This window comes from Parasteatoda tepidariorum, chromosome 7 (genome assembly GCF_982258835.1).
Source record: "Parasteatoda tepidariorum strain Cologne lab strain chromosome 7, Ptep-v5.0, whole genome shotgun sequence".
NCBI classification, from domain to species: domain Eukaryota; kingdom Metazoa; phylum Arthropoda; class Arachnida; order Araneae; family Theridiidae; genus Parasteatoda; species Parasteatoda tepidariorum.
The window spans coordinates 11,935,336-11,961,767 of record NC_141761.1 but is presented as its reverse complement, the minus strand read 5'-3'; the positions used below and the strand labels follow the sequence as shown (position 1 = coordinate 11,961,767).

At 29.6% G+C, this 26,432-nt stretch overlaps 1 long non-coding RNA gene across 2 annotated transcripts in view; it reads left to right on the top strand.

Moving 5' to 3' along the window:
• Positions 1-26,432, top strand: part of LOC147806840 (uncharacterized) — a 157,596-nt gene that overhangs the window by 14,802 nt on the left and 116,362 nt on the right. For both annotated transcript variants that reach the window (XR_015435295.1, XR_015435296.1), the window contains exons 5-6: positions 11,970-12,048; positions 19,264-20,825. This is a non-coding gene — a long non-coding RNA (uncharacterized LOC147806840). The remainder of the gene's footprint in view (positions 1-11,969; positions 12,049-19,263; positions 20,826-26,432) is intronic.

Genomic DNA, 26,432 nt, shown 5'->3' with positions numbered 1-26,432 from the left:
GTAATATATTGGATTTTTTGTTAGTTAAAAATAGTTAAGTAAAAAATGTTACAATTGACCCCACTCTCCCCTACTTATTACAAAAATGGTTAAAATGTGAGTAATATACAGTAGTTCATTTGTTTGTGCAATTCACCCTACTTACTTTAAAATCAGCCTAAAATATTATTCTAAATATATTATAGTCACGTTTTAATTCATACAATATTCCTGTTTAAACAAATATTTTTCATAAATTGTGCTAAATATTTTTATCAGGAAATTTCTATAAAAATCTTATATTTGTTAAAATTACTAATTAAAATATATTTGATTGTAAAAGTTGTAGGAAATTGATTATTATAATTTCAAGTAGTTTAAAATTATTGTTCTTAATGCTTCTAAAGTTTACATGTTTCTCCAATAAACTAACGATTTTCAAATTATCATATAAAATCATACCAAGTAATGTACAGTGCACCAAAAAAAAAAGGGTATGACCCTGGATAATTTTCGTTCTAATAATCGGATATTCATATAAGTGTCAAATTTAATGGACCATTTTCACCTTTTTCCTGCCGCTCTTAACAAACTGAATTACAGCTATGAAATTTGTTTTCTAAAAATCTCTTGATATATCTTATCTTAGTATTAACCCTTTGCTGTCGTATGTCTACTCTCAGCCACCAACGCTTTTTTACCGTTCCAGACGCATGTCTGTCTGCTCTCAGCCACCCCAGCAAAAATGTTAACCATAGCTTAATGGCCAACTATACATAATGCGGCACTGTGAAGACGTAAAGAGTAAAGATTGTTCTGAATGTTCAAACAGAATAATCAAAGGCGGAAGATGCCGAACTAATTTTTTTTGCGACACATGTTCTCGAAAACCAGGGCTTCATATTGATGACTGCTTTGAAAGATATCACACGATGGAGAATTGCTAAAATATATTTTTTACACAAAATTAAAACATATTGTGTTACATATATCTAAAGTTAAAAAAAGAATTAAAATATTTTATTTTTCCTTCATAATCTTGCACTCTTGCATAATATGTATTAATATTCATTCAAAGAAAATTAATTCCGACCAGCATGACACCCATGTATAAACTTAATACGATCGCAAAGGGTTAAGGAAATTCTAAAGTTAAGAAAACAATTTTTTCAGATTATTCCAAAAATTGTACGTTTTTGGAATCTTTTTACAATTTTCTATTTTTAGTGTTTGCATTTACTTTTCGTTAGTTAAAAAATAAGAAGCAGCAAAAAAGTAAATAGCACAGAATAGCTGTTTAGCATAGAATAGTTTTTATCAGCAGAATATTTAATTTCTTAGCAAGATTTAATTCCCAGCTAGCTGGCAATAATTCTAAGTTTTCATTTAATGAAAACTTGACAATAATTTAAAAATGAATTTTACTTAAAAAAAAATCTAAATTTAAAGAAAAAATTATTAGTATATTAATAAAAAAATAATATGCTTGGTAGCGTAAAGAAAAAGATTTTGAGAACCGTTAAAATTTAATTAAATAATTCGTAAAATAGTTCTGTGAAACACGCGCGGACAGGTAATTAAAAAATTTATTTTGAGATTAAGACATTATGTAAGATGCTGAAAAATTTTAAGATGCTTAAAAATGATGACTACGTATTTGCATGAATAAGTATAAAATATATACTTAAGAAAATGATAAATATATTTTTCCAAATCTATGCATACGTATGTATATTATTAAAATTGTATCAATTGTAGAAAAAAAGGCAAACTATAAAATTAAGAAAAGCTGATGAATAATCATTCTATCAAAAACATGCTTTTATAAAACTAAACATTCGTTGAATGAAATGTTTCTTATTTAATGAAATCTTTTATTCGAATTTCTTTACTGAATTACGAATAAATTTCTAGTACTACAAATATTTTAATACTACAAAAGAAACATCGTATTTTATAATTTAAAAAAATTATGAGCAATAGGTTATTACCAAAACAAATATTACGCTACGAAATTAAAATTAATGAAATGTTAAACTACGCGAAAGCGTAAGTTAATTTTGTCGTAAATTATCTGCATTTAAATAATATTAATCTCTCTCGTTTTAATATATTTCCTCATTTTCGCCAAATTATTTTTCTAAGAACAATTTTGATTTTCTCGGCTTCTACTAAAAACGGTTGAAACTTCTGATTTTGATATAGAAAAATACGTAGATTTAAATGCTATAAAAATAGTACCTCAAAATTCAATTTTTTTATCCATAATAAAATTAAATAATAAAAAGTAATAATTATTAAAAAAAAATCTTCGTGAAATTATCTTTGGGTAAATGGGTTTTATGAGTGGGTGCATTTTTTTTGTTTCTTTTTTGAAGAGCTTAATTAGTTTTAAAATATGACTAAAAACGCAAAAAGGGAAATTAACATTAAGAAGTCCGTACTTTGAATCCCTCTCTTGATTAAACTATGGGGACCAATTTCCAAGATTGTGGCTATGCCCTATATTTTGAAGGTTAAATATCCAAATATATATATATATATATATATATATATATATATATATATATATATATATATATATATATATATATATATATATATATATATATATATATATATATATATATATATATATATATATATATATATATATATGTGGGTCATTCTCACAAAAACAGTCATTTTCATGTCCCCAGTATATTTTATGTTTGTTTTACAGCTTACGAAAAAAAAAAATTCAGGGAGAGTGTCCTTCAGAATGCAAGCTAACAAAAGAATAAAAATAAAATTATCAATTTTTATTTTTTATTTATTTTAGGTAATAAAAATATACCAATTTGTCATTCCCTCACTTGTCCCCACTGCAGATTTAAAAAAAGAAAAAAATTGTTTCTCAAATAATTTTTTTTTTTTTACAAATTCGTGTTTTTTATTTCAGAATACTGAAATATAGAATTCAGAAAATCAATTTTAAATTTAATTTCTGATAAAAATATTAACACAGCACTATTTTAAACTTTGTCCCCAGTGTTTCGCGTCATTCCCTCACAACAATGTTCTTTTCACCTTCAATCTTCTTAGAATGAAAATATTTTAATAAAAACTTCAGAAGTTAACAACTGGCATCATAGAACAAAATTGCAGTATGTTTCCATCTTCAACTTAAAGAAGCCTTGCTGTGGAATAAATTTGAATGAATCAAACCAGGTTAAATTTTTTACATTTGTCATTCCCTCATGTCATTTTTTAGAGTAAAATAAAATACAACTTCATCGAGAAAGTGGATAATTATATGCTGCTTTCTTGTATGAATATAATTGTATGTGATTGACTTCAGAAATTAATTAGGCCTAACTGTTATTTTTAAATTTTATTGAATTCGTCATTCCCTCACTAGTGTATAAAGTGAGGGAATGACGCTGAAGTGAGGGAATGATTCAAGATGAGTATATTATTAAATCTTTTTTTGTTTCAATTATGCCAGCCAATTTTATTTCCCAAACCTGTAAAAACTATTAAATATATAAGAGTAAATTATACTAAATATTAGATATACTTAGTATGTTATCATTTTCAAACTTTAGGTAGATGTAACTTAGATAAAAACATGTATTAAAATAAAATATCATTCCCTCACTATTAGTGTCATTCCCTCACTTTTTAAATAGCGAAAATAATTCATTTACTTATTAATTAATCTGAAAAATAAATTAAAAAAATTAATAAATTAATTTATTAAATTAATTAATTTATTTATTAAATTAATTAATTTATTTATTAAATTAATTAATTTATTTATTAAATTAATTAATTTATTTATTAAATTAATTAATTAATTATTAAGTATTATAAATTAATTAATTATAAATTAATTATTTAAAAAATTAATTAATTTAAATATTAAGTATATTTTATAGGATATATACTTTCTTTATAATGCCATTACATATTTCTATTAATATAAAAAGTTTCAGAGCTTTTTATTCACTTTACTTTTTCGGGATTTTATGAACTGAAAAATGACAGTTTTCGTGAGAATGACCCATATATATATATATATATATATATATATATCAGAGAAAGTACGTTTCTGTGTCCAATTTCGTAACTTTATTAATAGTTATCCCTAAATAATTAGCATATTTGAGGTCACCCCCATGAACCATTAAGGAAATTAGATCATTAGAACAAGAACACTTGTATGTGATCATTACTCAATCATTCGAACATGTACGTGAAAATCCGATCGTAAGAACATATGTTATTCAGAGTGATATCTTTTTTTTGTGCACTGTACCATGTAATTAAAATTACAAAGATTCTTTTACGTCACCTGGATTTTTGAAAAATATTTTGTTTTAATAAAAACATGCATTTAATTTGTTTTAGCCGATCTTATTTTAGTTGTTGGAACAAAAAAACTCACCAGCTTTGTATTATCTGGTTTAAATCCAGCAACACTGTTCGTTAGCTCACTAACAAAAATGTAGTTATGACTGAAATTGGTTTTACAAATTTAACGATCTATAAACCTACCGTTAAAACAAGCAGTAACAAGTGTTGACTAAGGTAGATAGGAAGATAAGGAGAACACCGACCCACCCAAGGGGTATACGGAGATTAAAAATTAAAATATTACATCAAATATTTGTTGATAACAGCATAAGTAATAAGATAAAGTAAGCGTTAGAATTTAGGAAACACAATATTGAATTTTGGCTCAAAATGTTAGCTGCTTGTAGAAATTTCGTTACTCTACTTTAGACCTTCGTGCATCAGAAAGGTTCTGGGTTCGAATTCCGGGCAAGGCATGGATGTTCTTTCCCTTTCTGTACTATCTGTCCCTGACTGTGGGAGCAACGTTGGCCACCTAATAGGGTGCCCCTGAAAGAGTGGCCAAACAAGTCTGCCCTTCAGTTGCCTGTATGACGTAGGTCATTTCCCAGGCGGGCATTGGAAAAAAAAAACTTTAGTCCTTCAAAAAGTTTCGTTCGGAAATTCAATACAAAGATATATTTCGAACAAAAGTTTGACCGAATATTAGCCCACTCGAAATGATAATCCATTAAAATTGATAACCCATTGCTTGATAGCTCATTCCTCTGATATCCCCATTTATCGTGAAACAGAAGTTTATTAAAATAAAACGTTAGCCTCTAAAGGTTTTTTTCCGGCCAACCTGTCAAAAAAAATTATGACAGTGAGAAACATTTATCGGGTTTTAAACCACAAGTTAAAATTTCTGCTTCGAAGCCCATTGCAGGAAACTGATTGTGCTAATCTAGGCATTAGATGTAAAAATTTTAGAATTCGCCTTTGCATTTTAACCACCAAAATCAGTTGAAATAAAATGAATTTCGCAATAAAAAAAATTAGTCGAGTTCATTACCAATGCTTATAAAATTATAATATGCAGTAGGAATTTGAAAAAATATTTTTTTCTATATTTGAAAAAGACAAGTTTATTATTACTAAATTGTTAGTTGAACAATGATGGAAATAAAAATATAATAAAATAAGTATATAAATAATTTAGAATCAAGAAAGTATGTTTCACAGACGCATTTCAAAACAAATTTTTCTTTAAATTCTCGCAATAGTTTTACAAACACGAATTGTAACGTTGAAAATTAAAATCGAAAGACACTTAGTTTAAAGTTTTCTTCGATGGCTAGCTATAAAGTTGAAATTGGGTGATGGTTTTTAAGATGCTCAGCAGAAGGCAATAAACGGTACTTGTTTTTAAACAATGTTTATTACAGATTAAAAATAAAACTGAAATAACAAAGAATAAATATGTATAAAATTTTAGAATAATTTTTATTTTTTAACGTCGTACAGGGCTGTCCATCGCAATATTGTTAACAGAATCGCGAGTCACTCAGAATGCATTCCCGCATAATTTGTGGTGCCCACCCCTGCATTAACCCTTCAAAAAATTTCATTTGTCTAATTACTATACAATTTTGTGGCAAAAACAAGTTTTAGCTAACTTTTGACCTAAAAACCAAGAGAGTGAACTTCGTGTTCAAAAATTTGCCCATTGTCTGAAATCATTAGCCATACATTTGACAACCAAAAACATATAAATACAATTACAATTGTTAAAACCGAAATGGTAGTCTAACTAAGGAATTAGCTTAGCTCACTTGCCCAATTGTCAAATTTTATCAAAACATGATTTGGAGAATTAATTTTTAACCGAGATTGAAATTCGCTTTCATACGTTAACCCAAGCAAGCAAATCGTTAACCTATTTCAGCCAACAAAATGTTTACATCCTAATTAAATAATAGTTAATTTTTGTCCAAAAATCTGAAGTTTATTTCCAAATATTTTATTTCCATTCAGTAAAATTCATCCTGCAGACGTCCAGAATTCATCCACGTTATCCATTAGGCATCGTAGATCAAATATCGACGTCTACTAGACGTTTTCTAATAACTTAATTATGGATAATCCACAATGGCCTAAGAACAGACGGTTTATAAATAACTATGGTTGACGTAATATGGGTAAAACAAGAGGTGAATCTTAAAAGACGTCTGCGAAACAACTTTAAAAAAACGTCAAATTTCTCGTCGTTGAAAATTACACGTTGGATTGAAGTGAAATGAATAGTTTTATGAATAAAGGCATTTAATAAATACAATTTACATTTATTAACAATTTGTTTTATATTTGGCATAAAATATTTATGAAGTGTTCAGCAGAAAAACAAAATAAAAAGAACCACAAAAAAAAGCAGTTCCAAAATTAAAAATGAAAGTTCATTATAGTGCGTCTACTACCAGAATTATATCAGCTAAATAATTCGATGAACAAATCCCACTAGTTGATTCATTGCTGTTTTGTGAGAAGCCGAGAGAGCTGTATTAAGATCACCATCCTTTTTGAGTTCTGATCGTGAGGGCTGTATTAAGATCACGGGGCTGGGTTAAGATAAGGTCTTCTTAAAGGCATTATTCCCTAACATCAACTCACGATGTCAAAAGCTTACGAAAAACGTGCTTACGAACTGTTGAACATGTATTTAAAGCAACCCTGATTTGCATGTTCACAGTGGCGCTAGTAGTACCAAACTTATGCGCTAAGCGTGAAATCTGAATGGACATAATCTTTTAGTTGTACAAACAAGCCCACTAAATTTAGTTTTTCTCCTTCTTGGTTTTGAGATTTTTTTTTTCCAGTCAGTTTACTATAGCCAAAGCAAGTGTAAACTGATTTTTGACATAGAAGCCACAAGTTTTAGTTTTACCCCAAAGAGATGGCCTGTTGTATAAAATTGTTAGAAAAAAAACCTTCATTCTGATTAAAAATTAAGGTCAAAACTGCTTTTTCAGTTAATTCTTAAAAAATCCCCCACTCTGAAATCAAATTCAAAATTTCACCTCGTAGTCCTAGCTAATATGGACTAACTTCCGGAATCCCAAGTTTGCTCACTAAACTTTTTACATCTTTTAAACTTTTTGATTTATTTTTTTACATCTTTTCGCTGATTAGAGCTAACTTTTAAACTAAATTTACATATTTTGTTTTGAAATATTAGTTTATTGAGAATCTCGTTTTTACCCTTATAAAAAGTAATTGCTTAGTCAATACTTCATGAAAAATAATAATAATACGACGAACGACAAAAACTGGTTTTTAGCCACACAAAAAAACTCAGAAGTTTGATTTTTGTTCGAAAACATTAGCCTATTGTACCAAATCGTGAGCTCGCGCTCGATCACCAAAACTTTCCGTTAGCTATTTGAACGAGAAGTTATGACTAAAGTAAATTTTATCTAAAAGGGATACCTGCAAGTGACGTAATATGGGTATTCTAATTTGGTTGTTGACCAAACTTGGTATTTGTTAGCAACCTTTCCATTCTATTTCGAGTAAGCCAAGCCCTTCAAGCATCTGAAGTGACACATTCTATATTCTCACGCAAATATTTTAATTCTCCGTATATATTTCTTATTCAGCACAGGAACATATAGAACAAACTAATTATGCATTGTCAGATACACAAAACAAAATTATATCCTGGTTACCATAAAATACACAAATAAATATTCTAAATTATGTGAAAGAGGAGAAAGAATTACATTTCAATGAATTCGATGTGCACGGTATTTAATGAACTATCATTCTAACTTATGTGGAGAAAATTAGCTCGATTTTAACTGTCTATTTTCCTTATAAATGATCAGCTGGCACTGGCGTCATAGATCACATGAGTGGGTATCTGCGATCTTCTTCCTGAAGTGCAAGTACCCAACTATTTGTTAAAAAAATGAAAATTTTAATATTGCCTTTAAATTTTGGTCAATGTTAAGTGTACCGTTACCCCTTTGGCTGTGATCTCAAAATTTAAATTTAGTAACGGTTACCCAGGTTATTTAGTAGACAAATATCTAATGAATTACAGAAAACTTTCAACATTTAAAACTCATTTTTATTGCACCTCTAAATCTTCAAAAACATAATTTCACACATTTCCAAATGCCAACGTGGGAATAAACATTTATACATTAATTAAAACAAAAATGCAACCTTAAAACACTCAAGCATAACCTTCAACTTCTACAGTTCAAAGAAAAGACATTTATAAAATAAAAACTTCATTTAACATTTCTAAAAACCCAGACTTGGTTTATGATATCTATAAATTACACTTAAATGCTGATTGTTCTCCTACAAAAAAAAAACACAACATAACAGTTCAGAATTTTCGGTAAATGATTCCTCTAAAATGTTAACGAAATAAAATTTAAAGTTTTATAAGTACCCTACGGAATTTACTGCTTTCACTCTGGAACCGCCCACCGGAAAGGTAGATGAACTCATGGACAAACTCCTTGGCTAGGATCTCGAAATTTCTCCAGCTATTTTAATTTCAAGCGACTTAGGCATGTAGAAGGGGGACACCGGACGTCCAGCATAGATTCCTTCGGACTTGGCCCATCGTCTCAAAGATATCGGCTTTTGGCTAATCCCGGTAGTCCTTCCCGCTAGAGACTTCAGTTTAGCTTTCCCTAAGGTTACGATCCACCATCTCCGAGATACTGTCACGAACCACTCCTTCAGCGGACAAACTCCGTATCCCCAGGATACTGCTCTGATTAACTGCTTACTACTGGTACTGCAACTCCTACTAGCCACATTCATCGCTTCTCTTTTATCCTCCCGTCAACAAGGCGAAAGAATCTAGACTGACCTGTTTACCACGTCCAGAGTCATCCCGCATCCGGCGGACGTCAGAACCAAAAAAAAAGATCCCTGAGAAAAACCGTCATGAATCCACTAATACCCTATACAAGTTATAATACCATCTTCAATAAATATTAATAAATTTAGTTACATAGATTTTACCCAAAAAAATCCCTTTTTAAAAGACTAATTCAAAATTTCTAAAGAAAATATCATTATGATTGAATTTAAACTTTACCGTAGTGGTGCCATCTACAGACAAATAATCTATCTTTAAAAGTATTACAAAAAAAAAACTTATAATAAATTTCAATTTATTACAATACCATCGCCTCACCGAAAAAAAATTAAAATACTTTTAATTTTTTGAAACACTATAGCACTATGTTAAAATGACCTGGAACACTATCAAGAAATCAAGAAAACTAAATTACTGGTTTCACACAAAAATTTCCGTTTTTTCCTTTTCTCTAAGCTGTTCATAAATAATTCCTACTTAAAGTTCAAAATCTCTAAAAGCACCACGCGGCATTAAACCTACTTTTAGATCTTTATCACTAAAATCAAATCTGACCCTAACAATGTGCACCTTGCAAGGAAACAGAAAAGAGGAATCAAATATGTGCCAAAGTAGTTTAAACTACACTTAACTTTAAAAAACATTATAACTCAGATTTACACTTAGCCATAGATTTTGAAGCGGCCCATAGGGGTCAGGAAAAGATTGTACAGCACCGTTCTCAATCTTCAACTTTCAAATTTTAAACATCTAAACATTCATAATCTACATTTTCAAAATAACATTAAAAAAACAAAAATGGGACAAACCCAGTTTTGACTGATTACATACATCATTACAATTGCCGGTGGAGACCTACACTTCACACTTATGTACATAAAAGGACCGTGGTCCACCTGAAAACAAAAAACAGTCTCCACCGACCTACTACATTCCGGCTTATGTAACAAAAATATGCACCGCCAGATATAAACTCCTCCTCCATATTTGGAGAACATTTGACATTCCACCCCAAAACATTTATAACCCAATTTAAAACAAGAAAAATTTAGTTGCACCCCCCTCTTACAAATTCTAATTTCTTATGACCCGTCCATTTACTCGTTGTCTTAAGTTATAACGAGGTTGCGGAAAAGGCACGAATTTACCTGTCTCATACAGTAGATTTTCTGGAGCAGGTGTTTCTACTCTTTCCCTATCTATACTGCCACTGATTTGGTCACCGAACCCACTATCTCTGGATCGCAAAATTTCCAATCTTTGCTCCGCCTTTGCCACATTCTCCACATGAACAACCCTAGTATAGCCAAAATTTTTTGTATGTTGGATTTTCAAAGTGACCGGAGATATGACTTCAATCACCCTGAAAGGGCCCTCATTAAATTTAGCAAATTTCTTGCACTGGTTTTCCTTTAACACAGGATTGAACCAGTATACTTCATCCCCTGTTTGGAAATTATATTGTTTGACGTTTTTGTCTCTACGAGCTTTTCTATTTTCTGCAGACTATTCTAGATTTTCCCTCGCTAATGCCTAAGTACTATGCAATTTACCAAGTAAATCTTTGGCAAAGTCCTCAGCACCCGCGTAAGAGAAAGACTCATGGTTCCTAAAAAATTCCAGCTGTAAAGTTAATTCCCTACCATATGTTAACCGTGCCGGAGTACTTGCAACGCCAAAAGAAAAAAATGGTCAGGTATAAACACACCCGTTTGACCATCCTGTGGCGAAAGCTTATCTTTAGGACACATATTCGATTATAACTCAAATATCACAAATACACTATTAATTGAATATACCCGAACTTGTTTACGTCTATTTCAAAAACTGGGAATATATAAATACACTCAAATATGATACAACTTTAAAACACATAACTATTTGTTAAAAAAATGAAAATTTTAATATTGCCTTTAAATTTTGGTCAATGTTAAGACAGCATGAGACCACGGTAGATATCCTGCAGAAAAAAAATTCTGACAAAAGCAGATTTTTATAAACACTTGATAAATCTAAGCATTTTTTTTAAAAATTCCAAATGCTAAAACTGTATTGTGCTCCCGAATAAGGAAGTCGTTAATTTTACAAAGAAACAAACTTACTAAAATTTTATCAAGCTTCCAGAAGTTTTAATTCAGCCATCGTTATCCCATATTTGGAAATCGTTACCCCACCCACTAAATTAAGTTATGGTTAAATCAAAATTTAGCTACTTTTTAACCTATAAGCAAGGTCGAATTTGACCTCCAAATCTTAAAGTATAAAAATTTTTATTATGCTTTGGAGCACCCACCAAAACTAAGTTACAACCAAATTAAGTAAAAAAAAAAAAAGTCTGAATTTTTTTCTCCCGAAACAAAACAAAAAATCGTAAACCTTTCCACCAAAAAAAAATTACCAAAAAGAGTTTAGCTTATTTTTTACCAAGAAAACACGATTGAATTTTTCCTCTAAATAATAACCCTTTGTTTTTTAATATTTATTCCATCTGCTAAAAAATATGGAAATTATTTAAGCATATGTGTAACAAAATCTATGAATTAGAATTTTCCCTGCAAACTTCAAGAGTTTAATAGAAAATCGTTAACCCCCACCAAATGTTTTGTATATCAGACAAAAATTTAAAAATAACTCGAATCTAAGTATAAAAAAAAATCATCCATCTCTTCTGAGTTCCTTCTCTTTCCCCCTGTTCTGAATTTTCGAACTTGTGTGCTTTGAAATACTTATTATAATGTTTGATTTCTCATTGTTTTCTTTGCGATTTTAGGTTGCGGCCTTTATTTTTACGAGAGAAGAGAAAGCCACCAATAGCAACTAAAATTCGATTGTTTGCTACTAAGTTCGAGGTAAGACTACTATTTTTACAATAAATAGCTAAAAATTGACAATTTTCAGAAAAATGGCAACTTTCTACAAAGATTAAAACTTATTGTTGTCAAACTAGTAAGTTGCGTTGTATCTAATTATCAAATTTGTATCAAAATATCAGATTTCGAAAAATCATGCCGCAGTGAATCATGAAAAGCAATGAATAAATTAATAATGCTCCGAAGCAGATATGAATTTGTATTAAAAGGGTCGAGAGAAATATCAAAAAGTGATAATTCAATTTCTTAATCGCGTGACGTAATAATATCATATTTCAGAATCTTACATTTAAAAAAGAAAACGTAGAAAATGAACTAAAAAATTATCAGTAAGCAGCGTCGATTTATTAGTGAATGTCGTAAGGCGTCAGAATGTGCTCATTCTATAATTCGAAATTCAGGTGTCCTACGTAATCTCAAATTAAAAATATGGGAACGTGAAAAACTATGAGGAATTCATTAGAAAGTTATTCATGATTGAATAGTCTGTAATTATGACTGTTAATATGTGATTACTTTATAATTCGAAATTCTAAGTAGTACTGCAATATGTTGAAAATAGTGGAGTTTCAAAGAACATGTTTAGAAAAAAAAATATTGAAACAATGTAGTTCCAAGTTCGAAAGTTGATTTTCACACTTCAAAATGTGATTACTCAAATTCTAAATTTGCTTCTCGTAATAATATCATATCGGAACATCGGAATTGAATCTAAATTTTGAGGAAATGGCCAAATCGCTGCTTAGGAAATTGGAAACGTCTGTAAAAGGAAATTGAAAAAAGTAGAAAACGATGGAATAAGTACGTTGTGAATTTTAAAAAAAGTGATTACTTGAATGCGATATTTTGACCTTAAACCTATTTTTGGAAATGGCCGAAAATAAGTACGGAATAATGATGTGGTTTTGAAATGTAACTGTAGCGTATAAAAAATAGATTAATCAAATTGAAAATTCGCGTATCATAACATTCAAAATGGTATTTCATAAACCTCATTGAAATGACCAAAAAGCGATCAAAAAATCCGTATGGATTTCCACGGAGTCTGTGCGAATAGACTGTTTATATTATGAACGCATCCAAATTATTAGGCTCTATGTAAAATTGTAATTATCAGGTATTTAGCTCTCTTGTTTTTACACCAATGTAACCGGTTTGCACTTCTTTACGTTCATATATCAATACGTTAAAAATAAATACAAATCTCCAACATCAATTACATTTATGTTTAAAAACAAAAGCCTATAAACTCATGGAAAACGCGTCATTACTACAGTGAGTATAATAATTTCGTCTGTTTATACTATTATAATACCTGATATAAAATTCTATATTTATCTAATATATCTTCTAATTTAAACCAATCGTCAAATTGATATCCTCTCATTTAACCCATTGATACACGAGCAAGTGCAAACCGGTCGCATAAAATTGTTTATCACCTGATGATTAGAATCTTTTAGTGCATCGTTGGCCTGTATAAAGTGAGGGTGATAGATCCCAAATCATCCTATCCATGGTCGTGAATCACTTAGAGCACGAAACATGCTGTAACACGAAATGAAAGATGGAATGAAAAGAAACCGATAAAATGAATTTTTTTACTCAACAAAATGAAATTAGACAATCCTCACAAGAACTGCTCTAATTTGCGGTCGACAACATTAACGCAGGTGAGACCGTTGTACATTGATGAAAACGCCATGCATTATGGTGTCAGCAGCTGTCCGGGAAGCACTTTTCTAAATCAGACATTATTATAGGGCCAAGATAGTCTGGTTGGTAAGGCCTTTATTCAGGAGGTTCGATCCCCGCCGACCGATGTAATGGTGACTGATGCCCGTGTGCCCATAGCAAATTAATACCTCTGAGGGTACTGATGGAGGGGTTTTCTTGTCTTCTGGATTGGTTCAATTTTACAAGGAGTTGAACATTAGTAATCACAAACCCAAAATTAGGTCGGCTGTTCAACGACGGAACATTCTTTAGCACTCTTAACGACAATCAAATTTCGCCAATTAACAATAGCGCTTTCTCCGACAGTTGCGAGCAAGGTGATTCTTCTATTTCGCCTTCCTAAGTTTCGGTTTTATAATATTAAAAAATGCGCGATGCAAAAAAAGGAAACAAATAATAAAAATCACATTGAAAAAAAATTGATCCCCCTCATCTTTATTAAATAAGATATTTAATCGATTAAAACAAAAAGAAACTTCTATTTGAAGTTTCTTAGGGGACTTATTCTATTTAGAAATGAATTTCTTTCCTAATTTAAATAGTATACCATGGAACTAGAAATGGTAACTTTTAGTATGCAGAGCCATGAAAGGTTAGGGAAAGTCTGAACAGAGCTCCATGCGGCTTCATGATGGTGATATTAAAAATAATAATAATTAAATGTAATTCTTTTAAAATTGTGCAGTATTGATAATTCAAAAGTTTTGTGTACTTCCATTTAACTTCGTTCGAGAGTTACGACATTCTTTGATGGGTCGAGATTTACCCTAACGAAACGGAAAAAAACTTTTTCTCGTCGATTTAACATGGAGTGATTAAATGTTTTTATTTATCGAAATTTCACAATTTCATTTCGAGTGCATGTTCTTTTCCTTTGCTTTCAAAACTATTCTAAACCGTTTAAATTATCTTTCATACACAAATACAATGTCAAACAAAATATTTGTTTTGTGAAGTAATTAGATATTAAAAATTATGATATCTATATTTCATAAGTGATTCATGTTATTTCTTGCCGAATAAATCGTTAATTGTTTGAGAAAATGTTAGTTTCTTCAAAAAATTATTCTTAAGAGAAAATTTGTCAAACAAACCAAAAATAAATAATATTTTTATCTTTAAATAGCTTAATCAGTGCATCCAAAAATTTGCTGTTCTTTGGCATAGTTTTATGTCTTTTGTGCTGGGAAAATATAAAAGGGGCATAACATAAATATTGTTACCATAGCAACAAGAAAAATTCTGAAATGGCTGTAGTTTATTGCTCTTCCAATTGTAACTAAACCGATTTCTAATTTTTTTATTATCAATTTATCGCGATTTATCAATTCATACTCTTAATTAAAATGCTATACTAGTTTTATTTTTAATATGTTTTTAATTCAAACAGCGCTTGAATATTTAAAAATTAAAATACCAATAAACACTGAGAAACCTTAAAGTTTCCAACCCAGAAGAAGAAAAAGATATTGTGATGAAGCGTCGCCAAGTGTGATAACTAGAGCCCGGATTTTGATGACCTAAAAAGTCTCAACTAATGCCCTTAAAAAGTGCAAAAAATGCCCTTAAAAAGTGCAAAAAATGCCCTTAAAAAGTGCGAAAAATGCCCTTAAAAATGCCTTATGACCTGACTTAAATAAAGTTAAAATATTAAACTAAAACAATGTTTTACTCTTTAAAATTATTATGAGTTATTTCAAAAAATATAAAGCAATGCAATACTTGTTCTACGTCCATTAAAGTTTGAAAAATATGTTTTATATCCTAAAATAACAAAAAAAGAGGAAAATATACTGACTGCAAAACATTTTCATTTTGTATAGAAACTTTAATGAATATAGCAACTTCCATCTCTTAATATTACTGAATATCAGAATTACATTGGATTATTAAATGTTTTTTGATATTTTGAAATGTAAACGAGCGTATCTTGTCTGAAAGTAAATTTTTAGTCCTGGAGAAGAAAATTGTAATGTTCCAAACTATACAAATCAGATAAAATGGGAAAGCTGTAACAAAGAATTACTTCTAAAGATTTTATATCAATCAATAACATAATGGAAAAACATAATGACATGCAGGTGGTATTGAGAGCTACAATATGAAATTTAAAATTATAAGACAAATGTTTCATTTCATGTAATAAAAATGCTCCAATAAATAATGAAAATTGGAAAAAATTAACAAAAAGCTTAGAAAATGCTTTAAAAGGCAAAATGCGCCCCAAAATTTAAAAAAATGCCCTATAAATCTAAAAAAAATGCTCTAAAGGACAAAAGATGTCCAAAAATGCAAATGTCATCAAAATCCGGGCCTTAGTGATAACTATTCCATTGTCTTTCTCGCAACCCAGCTTCTTTATACAATTTTGAAACCAACGCTCTAAGAATTCGATAGCAGGAAATCTAGTTTTATGATAACGATGAAATGGGAAAGGAAGTAGTATACTTTCTGGTCTAGGGAAAAAAAGTTTTATAAATCAAAATTAGATAATTAGAAAATAAGATATATTTAAAAAAATTTTAGACGGTTTTTGTGATTAGGTCCATTAAATGCAATTTTTTTTTTAATCGACGCAAATGTTTTGCATATAAAACACGAAAATATAATCATATGTTCGGGAATATGTTTTCTTTTAAAAAAATAAAGGGAAAAATCTTAGATTTTAAGTGATTCTATCCTATGGATACAGTAGAAAGATAATATTTTTCGTAAAAAGTTTTTGTTCGTACGGATTTCACTTTGCTCTGTTTTTCACTCAAGTGTTGATTTTTTTCTTTTTTTTTAATTTTCGTACGGTGTCTTAATTTTATGTTTTGGCTTACTTTTTTTTACAATTAATCCAAAAAGTAATTTGATGACTACAATTAGCTTAAATGAGAAAGGTAAAAACTACTTTTTCATTTATTATACTATTTATATTTCAATGAAGTATTTACATTCATTTAAAAATTCATATTCTTCTATAAAGTAAAGTAAAAATTCTATAAAGTAATCAATTTTGAAACTAACGTGAATTATTTTTGCTTAGGAAAATGCCAATTAAAATATTGTTATTTAAGAAAACAAAACTATTATCATATTTGGCCAAATTTATTAAAAAAGTTTATTTTTTTTAATAAAATTTTTATTAAATCCCATTAGAGTCTGTAATAGAAAATTTTGCACTAGAAATTTTGATCACTTTCCAACTAGCCAGTGCACTCAAATCTCTTTCTGCTACACTGTGCCTGGGGGTAATGAATGTTTCATTGGTATCGTCATAGCTACAAGAATACATTCATCACGGAATAAAATATTTTGTTAGTCCAAATTTTGGATCACCTTTATAATTTAGTACTACTTATAACTTAGTAAATAGCATAAGTACCGTAATTTCAACTGCAGCTCTGTGTCTGAGAACAATGTGCTGCTTTTTGATTAGCTATTGTTTTTTAAATAAAGCGCATAAAATGATATCGATTCTAATTTGAAATGGAAAACACATATTAACAATTTAGTTAAAAAATTGCGTTTTGTTTTAGTTAAATTTTATCACCTTAAGAATAAAATTCATTTTAATTTTGTGAAAGCACTCTATTACTCCTGGTTTTATTCTTTAATTAATTATGGTGCAATAATATATGGCGGTGAATATAAAACTAATTTACTTCCCTTAATCTCAGTTCAGAATAAATGCTTCAAGATTATTAATTCTCTAAATATAAATAATTCAAGTGTAACTACTACCAATATATATACAAGAATTAACCTATTACCATTTCGCCATAATGTATTTCTTCGTATTTTACTCTATTTACACAACAATAAATTAATATGCAAATTAAAAACTAATGTGTCTGAAAGGAGACCAACTGAAATGTATGAGATTCCCCTCTTTACAAAAGAAATTTCACGAAAACAGTTTTTTTTACTTAGCACCTAAATTATATAATAAATTACCATTTCAGTTGCAAAACATCAAAATATATTCTTCTTTTAAGCGTGCTTTATTTCAATTTGTGATGAACATTGACGATTTAGATCTCTATTTTTCACTTTAAAGGAAGCATTTGATTTTTCTATACCAGTCTTGTGTCAATCCAAATGAATTTCTTATGTTACCTTTGTTATTTTTTTTTATATAGTTTCATGCATTTTTTTTTGTTTTCTATTATTACAGTGTTCAACAATATATGACGTCTTATGATGAGCAAAATAATTTATGATTGTAATACCCCCCCCCCCTTTTTTTTTAAAAAAAAAAATTTCTATTTTAAATTTATCGTATTACTTTTCTTTGTCGCCTGGACAGGATCTTCCTCTTGACGACGAATATATATTCTTCGTATTTATGTATATATATATATATATATATATATATATATATATATATATATATATATATATATATATATATATATATATATACTCCAAAACCAGTTTTTTTATATATGTATATAACCTCCAGACCCCCAAAAATGTTCAGAGAGAACACTGATGTATTTGATTATTTTTAAATTTATTTTCCATCATTCTCTACAGTAGAATTGATTACGATTTGCAATTGAATTACCTTTGATTACGATTTGCAATTGAAAAAGATTTCTCCTTTGCTTGTGTACTACGATTTAAGTATAAGCTAATTGTGTGAAAGAAAAAAGAAACTTTTACGAGAAATATTTCTTACATTTTGTTTATATCACTGTGATTATTTGGGTAAGAGAAATGACAGAGATTTATTTGTATTCAAAACTTAATTACAGTCAGTATTTTTGTCTGATCAGTTATCGATTATGAATATCAAATAGTCTAAAAGATACGAGTTACTATATATATATATATATATATATATATATATATATATATATATATATATATATATATATATATATATATATATATATATATATATATATATATATATATATATATATATATATATATATATATATATATATATATAATCAGACGTAGCCGAGAGGTGGAAATAAGCAGGTTTCAGGCACAAGGCTATACCTGAATATCATTTATTGAGACACATTCCTAAAGAGCTAGCATTCAAGTCACAAAATCGTTGTGCTCCTCAATAAAAATTAGGGAAAATCTTCCGAAGTAAATTAGTTGAATGTTTCATTTTAGGGAATAAAGGAAATCATTGTAATTGGTCTATGGGAATATAGTTTTCTCACGAGTTAGCAAAGGGAAAAATGTCAAGGTCAATTAATGCATACTTGAACTAAAAATAGATTAAAAGACAGCATGCGAATTTTAAAGTGTGAGAAAGAGAGTTTTGTTTTCAATAGAAAATTAAGAGAGATTTACAGAAAAGGAAAAACAGAAAAAGATTGGTTGAAGCTTTTTATGTTAAATATATACAGTAAATATTGTTTTTCTCTGAATTTAATAACTATTTTATTTAACTTGTTTTTGCAACGACTTTATTTTTCTTATAGAGCATTTTTTTTTCGATTTTAGATATGACAGCCTAAATGACAGACTTGCGCCAGCTTTTAGATTATTCTAGACTTTCTTCTAAGCTTGTTTTAACGCCATAGGAAGCTGGCAGCTCACCACTATCTCGATCAACAGCTCCAGAAAGGTCTACAGGCACAAAAAAGCGAGCCTTTAAGAGTTTCGATACACCTTTTCCAACTGACACCAACAGAAACGATGTTAAAGTTGACGCAAATCTTACCGAATGATGATTATGATGAAATTTGTTTGTCGTCGGCTGAAATATCCATTATGAGAAAGATTCTAACGACTCATCTGTTAGTTTCACCCCATGAAGTTGAAATTTTGCAAAAGAACGGTGACTCTGCTGTGTACTCGGTGAAATTTTACGCTCCATCTGCCACAAAATCTGTTAAAAATAGCCATTAATGCTCCTTCCAAGAGTCAAGAAAAAACTCTTGCATCTTTGCTAGCTGATCCCCTAGTCAACATAATCGCACAGGTTAAACTACAGTTTTCGTTTTGTCTATCTCTATTTTATATTTTATAACCGTAATTGAACAGGCGACCCAATTTTCGGTTTTACAACTAATTTTCAACTACATAACCTTGTAATTTTGAAACAAATCCAGAAGACAAGGGAACTAACTCCTGGATCAAGAAATTGCCTTCGTGGAGGACTTTTTGGAGGAAGTAGACCGCATTTGCCTGACGTGGAGGGGAAGACCACGCCATGGTTAGCTTGACGGCAAGGGGACTCTAACCTATGATCCGTCTACCACTGAGTATATTTAACGTCAGCACTGTGGTCGGTGCAAGCCAGATGCGGAATTCGTATCAACAAGCAATCGCCGCGATTCGAGCCCAGTTAACCTCAGTGGAAGGCGAACGCTTTATCCCTGAACCATCGCGGCTCTCTTGTCTAGTTAAGTAAGAACAGATCAGGGCTTGCATCACCTACATATGAGTTTGCCCTGCAGATTGGCAAGGTGGCAAAAAATGGCGCAATTTATCGAAGGGATTGAATTCCAAAGGGCTGTTAGAGGCGAGAGCTTGACAAGAGGTTCTACAATAAAAGAGAATTTTGTGATCGGAACGCCTGGAAAAGTGTTTCATTGGACTAGATGAGAGCGATACTTCGATTTGGATAAGTTGAGAATTTTTGTTTTGGATGAAGCTGATGTCATGATTTCGACTTAGAGACATCATGATCAATGTTTGCGTAATCACCGCAAGGTGTCTAATAGTTGTCAAATGATGCTGTTCTCCGCCACTTACTCGCCTGATGTGTTTTCAGAAATGATTATAACTGAACACATAACGTTGCAGCTGAACAATGGAGGCCAGAAAATGTCAAGCAGTTCTATGTTATGTGTCACACCATCGAAGGCAGATATCCAGTATTGTCCAATATCTGCGGTTCCATATCAATCGGTCAGGCCATTATATTTTGCAGAACAAGAAGACCTGCAGCTTGGTTTGAAGCCCGACAGACTGCTGGTGGACGTTCTGTTGGTAATTTATCTGGAGAGATAGAGCTCAATCAATGACTGGATACCCTGACTCGCTTCAGAGAATGGAAGGTACGTGACCTTTCTTTTTATCATTATTACATTATATATTTTTTTTCCTGATTTGTTGGTAAGACAGTGCTTAAATAACTTTTATTTAAATCTAATAAAATACAATTGATAACCTTCTTAATAGTAAATAATGAATTCTAATTTTGAATAATTATTTTTTTACATAATTGTGTAAAATAATTATTAAATTAAAAAATAGAAAAATCCTCTCAATATTGAATATATTTAAAATTGCGCATAAGTTGTTTTTATGGTGGCCAATATAATCAAGAAAAGAATTCCTTGTTAGAAACTAGTTATTTTATCATGATCATGTAACTTTCAAAATTATTTTGCATTTGTTAAAATAAATATAAAAAATTTTCAACAATATGAAGGAGAAAAATTATTTGAGCGCATATCCTAATGATGTCATTTTTTTAAAGTGTTAAAAAAATACTTTTTGAGTGCTTAAAATTGCTTATTTTTTGTTGAAAAATTTGGCTGCTCATCCTGCATTAATGTAAATATTTATATTTGGCTCTGTAATCATGAAAGTTAAATTTACTACCACTTTTTTAAATTCGGTATTTTTCATACGTTGGTTACTTCTTGTGGGCAAACTTAAAATTTTTAGTTTTTTGGGAAACTTCTCACTGAGAATGAGGAACTCAGGATTTCGAAAGTTCTGCCAAAAAACGAGGATAGTAAACTGTTGATCAAAGTACGACTTAAGTTTTTCTAAGTTTGTAACCGCCTGAATTTACATAAATTTCTTGTTGTACTTATCAGATTTCTTTTTACATGAAGAGACTTCCTAGACTATTGTGGAGATCTGAAACATCTGATGATAAATTTTAAAAAGCAAGAAACATCGTTTATGATCTAGATTTTGCAACGACTTTAAACAATTTGGCTGGGGTTCGGAAGACCTCGAAACTTTCGTAACAGCCACTTTATGTCTCAAAAACAGATAAAATTAAAAGGAAAACATTCAGGCATGCTTGGATTTTATACAGCTTCCGAACAACATGAAATTAAAAAAAAATGGTAATTGTAAATTTGGAAGTAAAAATATTAAATTTAGAAGCAGTGTCGACTTTATTTGTTAATGTCCAATATTGAGTCCTATCCAATATTGAGCCTTAACATCTTTCGAGTTTGCGAAAGTTTTATTTTTTTAGTGTGTATATTCGTATGTCAGCTAAGCACTTTTAAGATTTTAGAAGTAAACTGAATGCTTTAAATGACCAACCTGTTTTTGAAATAATCCATTTAATATATTTTAGAAGCTTTAAAAACAGTTTGTGGAAAGACGCTGAATTGATACCCGTTAAATTTTTTTTGCATTTTATAACTTCTTTATTCAGCTGCAAATAGAAATTTTGAAAACTTTACTTCCGCGTTAGTGGAGCACCATAGTTTGAAAAGAATTATGATTTCTAGCTCTTAATATGGAATTGATATTAACAATGTATTTCATGTTGCATTTATAAAAGGCTAAGGGGATAAAAATAGGATTGACTTTTAAATACTATCTAGTATTTTTACGATTTCTTTAAATTGAATGAAGTGACCAATATTATAAAAGTTATTTATGTTTTATGTATGAAAGTACAATTTTTTATTTATATCTATTAACGTATCTAACATAGCTAAATAGGCAAGTAAGATATCGTTACCTATGCATATCATTACGCTAAATCGAATGAGAATAAGACCAAGCTGTCTGATTTAATAGTTTAACAGTTCGAAAATTTATTAAGGTTTTATGTGCAGAAAGTACAATTTTTCGACTTAGACTAACAACACTTTATGCAACTGACATTGCTAACAGCACTTGATGCAACTGACATTGCTATCTAGACAAGTGAGGCATTACTTCAAATTTAATTTTTTACTCTTAATCCGGTAAAATAGTCCTTTGATATAATTTTTGAGAAGAAATGAAGGTTTAATGCGTGAAATGTAGAAAAGAAAAATTTTAAATAAAAGAGGATTGGTTTTCCTGAATTCAATGTCATATTTACTTATTACTGTAAAATTTAAGAATTTAATTATTGGCATAAGATGATTTAATTAAAAATTACTGGATATAATTTAGGACAAATTTATTGTAACATATACCATATAAATTCAAATGTATTAATTACTAGAAAAAAATATGTTGTATTAGGAGAAATTGTTTTATGTGCCCTATTATTTTTCTTATAGGCTTTAAGCGTATTTTACATTTTAAATAACACAAGAATCAGCGTAAAAAGTAAAACATTTACTAACAAGTGTATTTTCAATTTTGAATTATTGTCTTTCAATTTCAACCTTAAAAACAATATTACATCTCTTTTCTTTTACACCAGACAAACCTTACAGGGTTCCTCAAAATATCTGAAATAAAAGAAAGAAATTACTATCATAATAAAATTTTATCAACACATTATTAGACTAAAAGAGATTAAATACCTTTAATTTGAAATCATTTAAGCCTTCAGGTATCCCTCAGAAACTTATTTTAAGTTTGATAGATATTTTGATTATTGTTCTAAGATTATTCTACACAACTAATGAAAGATGGGAGGTATAATTGGTTTTATAGTTTTTATGATTCGACTGAAATTTCTTTTAAAAAATAAATGGTATTTATAAATGAAGACTATTGAAAATGAAACTATATTGAAAAATTAGTAATTTAAACTTACATACTTACATTGTAGAGAAGTAAAGGATCAATAGATATAAATAAAAGTATAAATAAAAAAGTATCAATAGTTAATTTTGAATAATAATGAACTAAATATTATGCAAATCATCATAAACCAAACAAAAGAGGGGATGAATGTAGAAACAGATAGGGGTATTGAGAATTTGTATTTTTAAAAATTGGGTAACTTTGTGAGAGATAAGGTAAATATTTGCCACTCATGTTTTCTTAGTTTTCTAACGTGTTTTAAAATAAGCTTTTCTAAAATTAAAGCAATTCGTATGAAAAAATAAAAGAACTATTTTACAAATAAAAAAAAATTACACTTTTTCAAAAATCAAACACATGCTTTTACTTTCAACAGGTATAAAAATTAAAAAGAATATTAAAATTTAAAAATAAAGAAATACAATCTTTATTATACTTTATAATTAGAGCCCGGATTTTGATGAGCTAAAAAATCTCAACTAATGCCCTTAAAAAGTGCAAAAAATACCCTTAAAAAGTGCTCTAAAAATGCGAACATTGCGCTAAAAATTCCTTATGACATGACTTAAATAAAGTAAAAATATTGAACTAAAAGAATTTCTCACTCTTTAATATTATGAGTCATTTCAAAAAATATAAAGCAATGCACTACTTGTTCTACGTTCATTAAAGTTTGAAAAATATATTTTATATCCTAAAATAACAAAAAAAAGGAAAATGTATTGACTCCAAAACATTTTCATTTTGTATAGAAACTTTAATGAATATAACAATTTCCATCTAATAAATCTACTAAGTATCAGAATTACATTGGATTATTAAATGATTTTTGATATTTTGAAATGTAAACGAGCGTCTCTTGTCTGAAAGTAAATTTTTATACCTGGAGAAGCTTCTTTCAACGTCTACTGATGTTATTGGTGCGTACTTGAAAAAGACGGTCTCACTTACTATCAATTCGTCTTCAATTTGAAAAGATGTTACTTCACCTCCTAATATCCTAGATATTTTCTTCATTGTTTGGAAGCCAGTGTTCTTCTCCAAACTTTGTTCAATTTAGCTGCAACTATTTGTGCTATCTTTCCACTTGCTTTTTGCAACAATTGACTCACTACGTCAATAGAATTTATTGCATCGCAAAGTTCCAATTCTTGTTTCTCCAAGCTTGTAATTGTCGAGGACACAATAGCAAAGTTAGACTTGATAAATGATAAGTTTCCTTCGATTTTATCAGAGGCCTACACGTTTCGCGCTATCTTAATTGATGCAGCATCTTCTGAATCAAGACAAATTATAAGACAAATCTTGTTCTTCATGTAATAAAAATACCCCAAAAAATAATAAAAATTGGAAAAAATTAACAAAAAACTTAAAAAATACTTTAAAATGCAAAATACGCCCCAAAATTTAAATAAATGCCATATAAATCTAAAAAATGCTCTAAAGGACAAAAAATGTCCAAAAATACAAAAAATGCAAAAAAATACAAATGTCATCAAAATCCGGGCCTTATTTATAATAATGCAACAAAATTTTGTATTTATAAAGCATTTTTCGTTATATTGAAAATGAAAGTATATTGAAAAATTAGTAAGGTAAAATTGTATGCTTGCTACCATTACAGAAAAGTAAAGTATCTATAGATAAATGTGCGTTAACTTTGAATAATAATAAACAAAATATTATGCTAATCAAAATACACCAAAACAGAGAGGGGACGAATGCAGAAGCAGATAAGAAAATAAAACGGAAAGGGATTGTAGAATATAGAGCAGTTTGAAGTGTGGAATTTTTAATTTTAAACATTACTTTTATATAATACTAGCTGTACCCTGCATGCGTTGCAACGCTTTCAATTTGAATTTGAATTTCGTATTTAAGTGTGTAAATGACATTTGCGATTATGATTTGAAATGCAAATTTTATTTAATGGTGAAAAAAACCAGTGAAAAAAATGACCAGTGAATGGTGAAACCAGTGAATGGTGAAAAAAACTCAGCAGTTAATTCTCTAGGATATCATTAGTGCATTTTCAAACAGACATGTATGGTGATGCACACGGTGCATGAAACATATTTTGGACAATGATCTGAAATAAGACTGGATCTATGGTGACATCAAGAATTTCTGCTGATATCTGATCAGTTTGGCATGGTGGTTTTTTTCAATAAGCCAAATCAGAATGTGTGCCAGTGGCAATCCTCGTTTTTGCCATTCAATAGAGTACACCCAACACCGTGTCTCTCTAAAACATGGCGCTTCACAATGAAATCAAGTAAAGATTATCATTTTTGTTTGAACACACGTGCTGTAATATCATGACGATCCGATGATTGTCCTGGTAACAAAATATCTCTAATTTCAACCCAAGCAGAATTGCACGTAAATGTAATAAATAAATCTAGGAGCCCATATGCGAGAACATATGTCATTGCATCCTGTGAGTATTCATACATGTGCCTTGGAGTCCAAGGCACATGTATGAATACTCAGACATGTATGAATACTACATTTGCAGGGAGTCCAAGTTTTTCTCCCTGCAAATGTAGTCGGCAATATAATCATTTTCCCCACATCTTAGGATTAACGTTACCATCATTAATTATTGCATCCCGTAAATGAATGCATTTTTCTGAACGTAATTTGGTTTGATTTAATTTAATATACAGTAGGCGTTCAGTTTCAATTTTCGCATACATATCGATAATGTATTGATGAACTAATTGTCGACTTTTAAAGTATGATTATCAGCGTTTTGGCAATCATTAATCTATATGCATAAAAACTTATTGCACTTGCTTTCTTATTGGTTTTCTCGCCTGTTTGCGGACTTCTTAATTTTATGTTAAAATAATATCCCTCCTCTCCTCACCAAAATAAAATAGGATATTGCAATGCATCATATGATCGATACGTTTCTGAGACTCTTTGAACGTCAC